Raw genomic sequence first — 12,188 nt, 5'->3', positions numbered from 1 at the left:
CAAAGCTAGGGATGCCCAAGATGATAGTGTGACTCTGTGACTAAGAGATCAGGAGAGAAATTTATTTGCACTGATAATGGTGGCCTGGACATGTGCAAGATGGAAGCAAATATATGTCCTCATGGACTGTCACTTTTACTTCATGAGGAGGAGCTAGGCAGAAGCCTTTGCCTTCCTTTGAGCTGACAGGAATGGGGGAGAAAATGGGGAAAACTTGCCTCTTTCTCTTCCTAATGGGTGAAAGGAAGCTTGCTAAAGTTGCCAAAGGCTCCTTGCAGACACTTTAATACCTTTAGAAAGCCACTGAGTTTCTTTTGGGCTCTGAAAATCTATTTCCAATGTTGCTGTTTTGTCACCCTAGCATAGTGTGTGAATTTTATAGCCACAGAATTGCTACTCAATTTTTACCCTCTCAATGGTGATTTATGGATTCTGTAATATAGGTTAAACCCTCTTCCTCTCCTTGTTAGTCCTGTTTTACACACTTCACATAGATCAGTGCCACAGCACTTGGAAGAGTTTGTTGGCCAAAGTCCCATAAAATCCAAATTTCTCTTCATCTTGGATCTCTCATGCTTTAAATCAGGGAGATGTGTGGCAATCCCATCTCAGCAGACCCACAAACAGAAAGTAGAGAAGGAGGGGAAAAAAAATGGATCTGCAGGACAGCACAAGGACACTTCTCTGGTATATCCTAGTGAGACAATAACATCAGGCTGTCACAATGTGCAGGATAGGTCCTTGTTTTCTTTGCCCATGCAAAGATATGTTGCTCACTTAACAGAATACATGGGAAGATAGAGATAAAATAGTACAATTCTAGACTATCCTCAGTTGGAAGGAACCCACAAGGATCATTGAGTCCACCTCCTGGCCGTGAACAAGACACCCAAGAATCACAACACATGCATTTGTTTGTTGCTGAGCTGTTGCAGGTTAGCAACATTGTTTGCTCCCCTCCAGTGCTCCAAAAAACCTCCCAAACCAAGGAGACAAAACCACTATTAAGTGAAAGACATGGTGCATCTTTGCAGTCTAGACTTCCCCTGACCTATTTGAACTGATTTCCCTTTCTGACTAATAGTTTTCCCTTTTAGGGCTCTGATTGCTTTCTGGTGGTGACTGTGATGAAGAAGCTCCTGGGAATGATCTCTCTGACATTAGCTACTATATTCCCACAGGGCTGGCCTGTAGAAGGGGTCAGATACAGAAAGACAGAGCTGGGCCTTGGGCAAAAGGCACCAATACTGATCTGTGTATCCCATGAGCCATCTGCTGGTGACCCGTGATGGTGGAAGCTATTTCGGGTGGTCATTGTCCCGAATCTAGAGGAAGGCTCTAATATGTGGTTCCTCATCCACAATGAGACATTTTGCTGCTTTACCACCACACCCCAAGAGCCATTGTTATATTTGGCTTATTCTTCCAACAGACATAAGTTTTCTGTTTTAAAGCAGAACTTAAAAATGAAAACCATGCAAGGAGTGATTTACAGTCTGTGTTATCAGTGGGCCAGGAAGTGAGGGCCTGAAGAGCTGAACTTAGTCTCCACAAATACTCCATCAGATTGATTGTGCATAGCCTCTGTGCACTCTTTTCTACTGCAGTTGAATTTAGACATCCTTTAGAGCAGAAGATATAGCCAGGCTGTGACAGAATAACTCCAGAAGTGAAACTGTATGAGCCATCATTGCTGGGACATGCTCAACAAGCCATGAGAATATCACATTAACATATCTGTGCCCTCAACTCTTCTCCATCCTTATTGGAAACCTCTTGTGAGCCCTGAATGAGCTTCTTCCTCTGTCTCCCTTTTCAAACTAGTTTCTGACTTTTAATAATTTTAGGAGAGGAGATGTGCTTATTGAAACACATGAAATTTTAACACTGTCAAATGTCCCCACCAGACAGAGAAATTAAACTCCTGGGTTGTTTCAATTCTTGTCTCTTCACCTCTCACCCTTTTCCCCCATGTGCATTGATTGCATCAATAAAAGTCTATTTTGTAAGTTGTCCAAGCTATTATTATGTCAACATATTTTGAAAAGCCCTTGAAAAAAGTGAAAAGTCACAAAAGTATTCAAAAGCTTGGAAAAAAACAAATCTCATGGTAGATTTTCACCCGCTTCACTTACCAAGGAAAGGGCAAGAGGAGGTTCAGAAAGGGTGGAAGTTCGTCCTCAGGAGAAAAGAGCCAGAGGCAACAGAGCCTTGTAGTCTATCAGAGGTCCAAGGCTGGAACTCAAAAGCAGACAGATTTCATTTCAAAAAGAGCTTTAACAGTGGGAATGATTAGGTGTTGAAACGAAATACCAATGAAAGTAGTAGGGTGTTCCTCCTCAGACACTTTCAAATTGTGAGCAAATGCCTGTTGGAACAGAAGATTCAGCCCAGCACAAGTTATTGCGTTCCTTACTGGAGTATGCAATTTTATAGTCCATATTATATAGAGCTCAGACTAGATGATCTAATGGCCCACTATGACTTTAAAATCTAAGAAATAGGTAGCTCTGGATCAAAATGAGCCAGGTTTCCTCTGGACTTGTATTTTTAGGCCGACTAACTCTGCTGCCTAAGAAGACACAAAGTCCAATTGAAGGCTTTCTCATTTTATAGCTGTGCTTTTAAAAAAGCAGACTCTATTTTCAAGTTGTATTTGTCTGGCTTCAAATGCGGTTATGGGTCTGCCTCTCTGCTTGACTGACTAGAAAACCTTTGCTCTCAGGAGGATACCAAACAAAACTTTTTTGGTCTCTAATGTCCTGCAAGAGTGTTTGAGCTTGGCCAACAGAGTCAGATGCTGTTAGAGTGGGAGTAGACAGATATGAGCACACACATTCTCACAGTCTGACAGAGAGAAGTTTGCAGTAGCTTCCTTCCTCCAGACTAAAAACAGAGAATTATATAAGTTAACATTAAAGGAAAATTTTTCTCTTCAGATGGAGGCAGATATGTTTGAATACATTCTTTGTCAAAGCAGTTGCCTTTGATAACAGTCACATGATCCTGAAGATCTTGTCTGTTAGGGTTATATACTAAATATTCGTGTTAGCCTGACTTGATTTATTCTTGACTTTGTAAAATACGAGAGCCAATCAGTGCAGAAATCTGGTCTCTACTCAGTTTTCATGACAGGTTGGCAGCTCACCTTTAAGTAAAAGCTAAAGTGGAATTAATTGTCCACCTCATCTAACCCAGTTAGGATTCAATTAAGAGCATTTCTGGGCTGTGTTTTAGGAGTTAGTGTCTGTCAAGATTTTACCTTGCTTTAATTAAAGCCTTCCTGTCTCTGTGTCATGCTGTGTGGAAAAGCTTCACTCTTTGAAGGAACCCATCTCCCGTATCTTTTGCCCCACACCCTCCCCAGACACGAGGGTGAGCTGATTTTTGTTAGGTAGCAATAACAACTTGTCAGGATGCCAAGTTCAAAGCTTCTAACCTACTGCCAGTGTGAAGCCCAAGAGTGAGGTCAGGACTAATCTCAGACTTCTGACCTTTCAGTCACATCCACCATTACTAGATCAGAGAACAAAAGTGGAAGAGCTTATTTTGAAAGGTTTTAGAATTCAGGTGAGGTCAACAAAAGATTTGCCCAGATGGAAGAAATCAAGAGGATAATATGGCACATATTAGAGGAGATGAAAGGCATTGTGTAAAGCAATCTTCTCCTTAGCTTAGAAGGGAAAGTCTAATTACCAGGGTAATCTTCCAGTAATGGCAAGTAAGCCCAAACCCTCAGAAAATGTAGCACAAACCAGACACTGTCCTGGAAAAAGCAATGCAAGCTTAGAAATTCAGAGTGACATTGCTGGGATTTATAAAATCTTCCAAATAGAGTATGCTCCAATCTCTTAAACTAGTAGGACTTAGGTGTCTTGGTACTTTTGAGAATCACATGAGGTGTGTTTTTGCATTTTAAGCAGTGTGAATATCTTGGTAACCCCACTGTGGGAGCTTGATTTGCCACATTTTGAAAAATTTTGAAAAATAAGGGTCATGTGAAAATTAGAAATATTTAGGCACTTCACCCAGAAGAACCACACAGAAAGACATTTATTATCCAGCCCACTTCAGCTCAATAGACATCAACAGACCTGGTATTGCCATGCCATTTTGCAGGTATGTGTTCCCAGCTATACTGGAAGCCTGTAATGGGATTGGGAATTTAAACCAGGTTTCCTGACTACCAGCTCTGAGCCATTGATTAAATGGAAAAAAGCATCAAAAAATAGTTTTCAATTTCTGAAACCTTTTGGGAAAATGACAGGATTTTTTGTGAAATCTATTTTTCTTTAGAGGAAAGAAGGGAAACACCATAGAGATGTGACTACAGTCCTCCCCTCTCCAGGTTTCTTGTATATGCCCTCTTGCAGTTTTTCTTACACCTGAATTTGCCTCAGTGATGATGCCCTGGAGGAACAGGAGCACTATCCCCTTGCTGGGGATACACCACTTGGACTAGCAGGTGGATGTGTTAGGATTCAGGGCTGTATTTCATCTGCATCCAGGACTGCATCAGTAGAAGACCATATCCTAGGGTAAAATGATAAATTACACAGAAATAAAGTCAATGCTGCCTTTTAAATAATAATACAGAAGTTCTGCTAATCTGAGGTGACAGCTATGTAGGCACTGGTAGACACACAGATCTTGTGGGCACTTGGAAGGAAATCCAGCCCCAAAAGGTATTTGTTGCTCTATCCTATACTCTCTGAAAGGTCTTGTACAAGAGACCTCGTTTTCCATTCCTTGGACACTTTTGTTAGTGTTTTGGATAAAGACAAATAACAGAAGATGCTGCTGTCAATCTCTGTGCACAGGATTTTATCTGCGGTTAGTTGGGCTATTTTCAACTCAGGGTGGATAACTACACTGTATGGATTACCATATATGTGTTGCATTTATTACTATAAATATAAATGTTGTTACAAGCATAAATCAAATTAAAATTTAGACTTTTCCATGTAAGTTCAAATGTGTATCTCTCTCTTACATTTGTTAGAAGCCACTCCTGGAGAGAAAGGATCCTGGCTCTCTCACAAATGCCTGCTTCATACCCACCTCCAGGGCAAGGACTCCAAAAACCTTGCTTCGGTACCATCAAGTTGTACACCTGCACCCATGATGTCCAGTCAATCAGGCAAACTTGAGTCAATCAGGCAAGGGTAGCCTTGCCTACCCGTCATGTAACATCTTTTCACAGACTGCAGAGACTGTCAAATGACAGGGACTCAGTGATGATCTTGGGCTCTGGCTCCTCTGCTGGTTGTGAGGGCCCTTGTACCTGGTTGGTTTTATACTTCCTCTGCCCAGGGCCAACTGCCCAGGGCCTCTGCCCAGGGCCGACTGCTGCTGGCTGTGGCTGCTCTTGTGGTTTAGCTGGAACCTGGATGGTTGTAATATCTGTTGGTTCTATGGCTGCACTGTCCACCTTTCCCTCAGTGGGAAAGGTGGTATTGCTGGGTAGTGTCTACAGCCTGTGTAGCAGGCTTTTGGGCAGCATTCCTAGTCTCTGGGGCAGATTTTGAAGCAGCCTCATTCTGTCTTTAAATGCTGAATGGACTGTATTGAATAAACTTAGCAAAACATCAGCAAGAATATGGTATATTTAGCATGCAATGGGAATTTAAACCCTTCAAAAGCTGTTTTGGTAGGCCTGAAGAAGTGCTGGCAGAAAACACCCCTCTGCATTCCTCCCCCACAATAGGTACTTTCATTAGTGAAACCCCAATTTAGGCTGTAGTAGTTGGATAGCCATGTGCACACATTCAAAAAGAGGTTTACAAGAACTTAATTCCTCACCTAACTGATTCATTCTAGAAACTTGGTAACAGTCACAATGGCCTTAGTTGTAGGGCCTATGTTTAGATAATGACCTGCAAATGGAAAAAAACCTGAACTGGTAAGCTGGACCACATGCCTAATAAGGTTTCTATATCCAATACACAAATGGGTCACCAAAGAACTCTTACTCTCTTTTCATCCTTTCCTCTCGAAGCCTTACATTGGGTGCCAATTAATGTCTTGGTTTAAAAGATAAATGTCTGCCAAGGAAGGCAAGAACCTTCCTGAAATGGAAGACTCCTTCGTCCAAATTATTATAACTCCAAAAATTATAGGGCTTTCAGGCAAAAATGTAGCCAAAGGAATAACAGATCTTTACTATAAACTGTATAGATATCTGAACAGAGCAAACAACAAAACACTAACAGAAAGTTTTACACTTGCTAAGCTGTTTCCCCTTGGTGTAATTACGACCACGGCCGGCAGCGGCACTGGTGGCTCTGGCGAGGCAGTCGGGTGCTTCCTCGCGGTTGGCAGGAGGAGCTCTGGTGCGAGCTCGGAACCTTCTCAGGAGGGGCGGCGGCAGTGCCTCTGGGGCCACATGCGGCCTGCGTGGGTGTCGGGCGGTGGCGGAGTTGGGTCTCCCCCTGTCTTGCAAGCAACCGGCTTACAAGCAGGCGACAGGGAGAACTCCGCAGCAGTGTCAAGCTGCTGCACAGGGGAAGTCCACGGCCAAAAGTGTCTCCACTTCCAGTGGGGGAAAGACTGCCCACCCCCAGCTATGAACTGCTAAATCCCCCTTCCACCCTGCCACCTCCCCCCAAACTGTTACAGTGGCATGCCAGAGCAATTGGCTACTCCTTTTGTTTCATAATCACTGTATATTAACCTAGAAAGCCACTCCCTTCCCCCTTTCCAGTGTCTTCCTGACGACAATGGGAAGAAATTGCCTGAGAAGCCTAACACACAAGAGTATCAGAGCCAGCAGAGTACTTCATTCAAGTATTTTGTGGCGTTTTTTCAGGCTCGGGCTAGAAAATAAATCAAATTCTGTTACAGACAGAGTGAGATATGAGAAGGCTGCAGACGTCTCCCAGATATCCCTGTGAAATCTAATTTGAGCACCTTTTTCCTGCGTTCCAGTGGAGCAGCCTCCAGATAGGAGGTATGATGCCTCTTGCGGGAGAATTACCATCCATCATCAAGGAGTATCACAAGTGGTTTGTGTACAACTCCTACGCTAATCAAGACCTTCTCCTGGATAGATGAGCTCACCATGTCTCAGGCAGACGACCACTGGACTTCCTAATGTCATGTACGTATGTGATAATTTGTGCAAATTAAAATATTCTTATAAAAGTTTCTAAGGAAAACTAAAATATGAAATGCACAAGCCAGCGATGGGGATTGCAACACTGGGTCGAAGCCACCTGGACAAAAGAGGGAGGGCTTCATTTGCAAGCTAATAGACGTGGCCAGCCCGGAGATGGATCATCCATCAAGGTAGTCCAAGGAACAGCCGGACGATGAACAAGTGATAAGTACCCGAGATCGAGATAACCAGAACCATCAGGAAGATACATCTGAATACCAAACTTCGGAACATGATCACAGGTGATCATCACTCTCCGAAGGGGTTTTGTTGCACTTGCCACAGTGAAAGAACTCCACATGAATGGGTACAACCCAGAAAAGAAGAAAGGGACTTTTGCCCCAGGCAAGAAAAATGTATAAAAATCACTCGGACAGGACAGTCGGTGTGAAGCATAGGGGAATCTCTGCTGCAGTGGTGGAAACTGTGTCTCGCCCAGCGCCAATCCTGGGCTCGGCACTGACCTTTTTGATAGTGGCTTTTTGTTGTTATTCTCTAAATTTATATTTGGACTATTTAATAAATTTCCTTTCATTAATAAATTGGAGCATTCCATTTATTACTCTAATGAGCAAGATAAACAGCATATTTTCAATTGCAATCCAAAGAACCTTCAATCCGCTGTAGAAATAAGACTATAAATTATAGTGCAAACAAGTCTTAGCCAGAAATATGCTGTATCCAAAACTGACAGCAGTATCACATGAAAGCAAAGCAGTTTGATAGGAGGGGGAGTACTAGTTGAGACTCCCGTTTTACCCATCAGATTTAAGTTTAAGGAATATAGACAGAGTGAGGAATGGTTTACCATCGGGAGCAGCTTGAAGTCCTGAATCATCAGGGAACAGATGGAAATTCCATTGAGACACTGCTCTCTGGGCTGATCAGAGAGAGCATCTTGCCAAAGAAATGAACATAAATCTTTGGGGACAATTTATTCTTTATATAACCCAAATGTGTTGTTTTTTTTTTTTTTTTTTTTTTTTTTTTTTTTTTCTCCTTACAACCTGTTACATTTCTATGCATTTCACTCCAAATGCACGGGGACCCATTTGCTGTAGCTTGTTTTGTCTGGTTGCTCCTCTTAGAGGTTTTCCCAGTGGCAGCACACAGTCATCTTTCTTTCAGATGTGGTACTAGCTACAAAAAAGGCACATAGTTAGATGAGGCAAATTCTAGTATATTACCTGAATCTATTTCTTAGGAGGAAATTATTCCTTTATGTATAGGGAGGGCAATATATGGACAGTTACATCTCTGTAGCATCCTGTTGCATTCAAATTCACATCCCTATTATATAACAGCAAGTGGTCTTCAGTCTCCCCCTGTTGCCAAATTATTTTTTGCCAGAATGCTGTCTGCCTTTGAAATGGCAATCATACATTTTCATGAGATAGATGAGAGAAAAGTCCTATTACAGACAATTAGTACAAGGACATACTCTCACGAAAATCCTTGCACAGGGGAAAAGCAGTGGGTGATGTTCCCACAAAGCTATGACTGAAATCTTCAGTTGTCCTTCTTCTTTTCCCAGTTCTTTGATCATTGAAACAATTTTCAATATTATTACTTTACTTATAATTTTTTGTTCGTATTTGCTCAGATGAAAAGGAAGAGATACAATTTCCTCCATTACAAATGTAGTGGATTGATTTTCCTTGGAAATTTTTTTCTCTGGATTGATTTTCCTTGGAAAATAATTTGAGCTCTTTTTAGAAAGGCAAGCAGAAAGGGATTTAGGTTTCTGCATTGAGAAAAGAAATGTGAGGTACTGATTTGTTATGAATAAGCCTAATTTGATTTAAGTAGAATAGATTTAAGAGTGGAAATTAGGACCTGGCATATGTTTTCTTCTTGAGATGTGATGTAAGATGGAAATTATAAATATTAAAAAAGATCTGATATGATACAACAGAGATACTGACAAAATTGTTTTTTAATCATGCTCCTTATTATTATACATGGCTTTACTATCACAGGAAAAAGCCCTCCTACTTATTTTACTAATTTTTCAAGTTGCAGAAAATGAACCTGTTGTTATTCAACCAGTTTCTCTTCATGGAAACCTTGAACACTTCAATCAATTTCCTTCAAGCACCAGTTTTTAAATCTGCAAAAATATATTTCTCTATGTCAGAGCAAAGAGCCCGACTTAAGAAAGATCACCTCCTCAGCTCAAAAAATATTATTTTGGGAATTTTATTTTTTTAAAATCCTGGACAATGTTTAAAATTAAAGTGCTTTGGGCAATATTATTAACAAGATCATACAGAGATACCAGAGTGGGAAGGACTGGGAGAACTGTGTGCAATACTGCATTGTGTTAGTATCTGCCTAAGTCCAGTGATGACTGGCACAATTACTCATCCCATAGCAATATGTTTGGCACAAGAACAAGGAATTCATGCTTCTGTAACCAAATGCAGCAGTGAGCAGCAAAGGCATTGGGAAGGTTCATCTGAGTGGTTTTTGCTTGGCTTCACTTTGGCACCCATCTTCAGCTCCTAATGAGCCCATATTAAATGGTGCAAAAAATCAAACTGTTTCATACCGATTTCAAAGGAGGTGAGTTTTCACAGCTCCCTGGTCATTTCTAACAAGCTGTGTTTACAGCTAGTCCCTCCTGGGTCTGCTCTCCTACCAAAAACTAGTAGCCTATGACTGATGATGTATAAAATGAAATATTACTCTTTTTTCTTGGTTTTCCTTGCTTGATGCAAAGCTCACTGTAGGTCCATTTGTTCTTCACAAGAATGGAGATTAATAATTTTTATAATGAAAGGCTTGAATGTCCTCCCTCTGACATGAGTGAAGTGACTGCAGAGGGGGTTGCAGGAGTGGTGGGCAAGTGGCCTGGGTTTTTTTTTCCTTGCTATTTGCTTTTATATTATGAAGGACAAATTTGGGACTGTGCATGGCAAATCTCACCCAGGTTGAAATAAATGTTTTCACCTACTGAATATCAAATTGCCTCTACTGAGGATCAGCATTCAGCACTGCCACCAGGCATTTCACAGCACATTAATTAATCTGGAGATCCAATCAATACACCTCATGATCCTGACAATACTGCAGTGCCATGCTTTGGGAAATCTCATCCTGAAGGCAGACTTTTCATGCCAACACACCAAGAACCCAGACCCCCTGCGGTGCTGCTGGATAATGCAGGACCCGGTAGAGCCTGTTGTGACTAAGACAACTCCTTGTGGAACCTCAGAAGGCCTTTTGTAGATGTGGTCTGCAGTTCCTGCCAGCTTTCTTTCTGTTGCCTGGTTGGCCTTAGCTGATGCCCAAGGGCAAAGAATCCAGCACCAGCTTGTCAGTGAGCAGCTGAAGGTGTTTTCTGTATTTGCCATGCATGTGCATTACTTGGGGTCACAGAATACTGTGGATTGGAAGGGACTTTAGAAACCACATAATTCCAACTTCCTTGCCATAGGCAGGGATGTCTTCCACTCAAACCAGGTTGCTCCAAGACCTGTCAAACCTGGCCTTCAACACTTACAGGAATGGGGCAGCCACAGCTTCCCTGGGCAACCTGTGCCAGGGCCTCACCAACCTCACATGAAAGAATTTCTTCCTAACATTTAATCCAAATTTACTCTTTCTTAGTTTAAAACCATTTCCCCTTTTCCTATGACTATATGCTCATATAAAAAAAAGCTGCTCTCCCGCTATTATAAGTCCCCTTTGGTCACTGGAAGGTCTAAGCTCTCCCTGAAGCCTTCTCTTCTCCAAGCTGAACACCCCCAGCTCTCCCAGCCTATCTCCAGAGCAGATGTGCTCCAGTTCTTGGAGCATCTCTGTGCCCCTGCTCTGGATCTGCTCTAACATGTCCATGTCATTCTTATGTTGGAGACCCCAGAGCTGGATACAGAACTCCAGGTAGGGTCTCATGAGGGCAGAGTAAAGAGAAAGATTCTTCTTTGACCTTCCAACCTGTTGCTGTTGAGCAGGACAGGAACAGAGAACTCCAGATCAGAAGGCAAAGAAAATGAGCTCTGATTTATTTCAAATGTACTGCTCTATATATAGAGAACATTGAGAAGACTAATTTCATTGGTCGTAGAGTAAAAACATGTCACACCATTGGTGTGCAGTGAATGACGCACAGTAGCAGAACATATCTATAAACAATGTGAATAACAAGATAGATTAGAGAATTATTTACATTCTTTCCCAACTGTTTCCCAGGATGTCGCCTGGTTAGAAAACCTTTCTCTCTGACTGAGCTGAGAATATCCACACCGACCCACCTCTCTTTTGGCGCAATTCAAACCCATCAGTGCACCATTCCCAGAGTCACTGCAATACTGGGGCAATGCATGAAGCAGAGACAGCAAGCTCTAGGTCCAACTCCCATGCCCCAAAGTCTGTTTAATATAAAATCCTCTCATCAAGGGCATTATTAAACTTTTAAGATCAGATACTACACTTGGCCAACACCAGCAGCAAATCTGTCCTTTCTCTTTGTATGATTCCTTCAAAGGAATAGATGCATGTAGATGACCCAGCTGGAGACAATACTTATATTGTCTTGTTATTTCTTAGCCTGGACCTTGTGAAAGGAAAAAGGTACAGCAAAGCCACTTCAGTTCTCCTTCTGCTCATCTTTGGGGCTTTTCATAAAACATCAAGCTCTGTCCCTTGCTGGTATGGGACCAATTCATGGGTGCTGTGATGTGTTTTCATTTATTATTGTTTTAATAGTTGGTTCTGTACCCCCCCCTCCCCGAGGCATTGGTTCAGTCCCTGCTGTCAGTCCTCCCTCATTCCTACCCCTTGTTCCAGAGGATTCCCTGTCATTTATGTGTCCCTCGATGCTTCATTGGTCTAGTTAGACTGTTCCCCTCCCCTGGAGCTCCCTATTGGTTTAAACATTGTAATTCCTGCCTTATGTTCCTCCCTGCCACTCTGCTATTGGTTCCTAGTTCCAAGTTCCATCCTAGTCATGTCCCTAAAAACCCACTCCCCAGACTTGTGCCTGGTCTTTACCTCTGCTGGATATTCGAGTTATGGAAGCTTTGCATAA

The 12,188-nt window shown here is 42.1% G+C and overlaps 1 non-coding gene across 1 annotated transcript; it reads right to left on the bottom strand.

Moving 5' to 3' along the window:
* Positions 1 to 11,436: 11,436 nt before the first annotated feature.
* Positions 11,437 to 11,612, bottom strand: LOC128784851 (U2 spliceosomal RNA). Its single transcript, XR_008429652.1, has one exon. It is a non-coding gene; the product is annotated as a U2 spliceosomal RNA (small nuclear RNA).
* Positions 11,613 to 12,188: the final 576 nt, after the last annotated feature.

Source organism: Vidua chalybeata, chromosome 2 (genome assembly GCF_026979565.1).
Source record: "Vidua chalybeata isolate OUT-0048 chromosome 2, bVidCha1 merged haplotype, whole genome shotgun sequence".
Lineage (NCBI taxonomy): Eukaryota > Metazoa > Chordata > Aves > Passeriformes > Viduidae > Vidua > Vidua chalybeata.
Note: the sequence above shows the minus strand (reverse complement) of the source record. Positions and strands in the feature narration are given on the sequence as shown.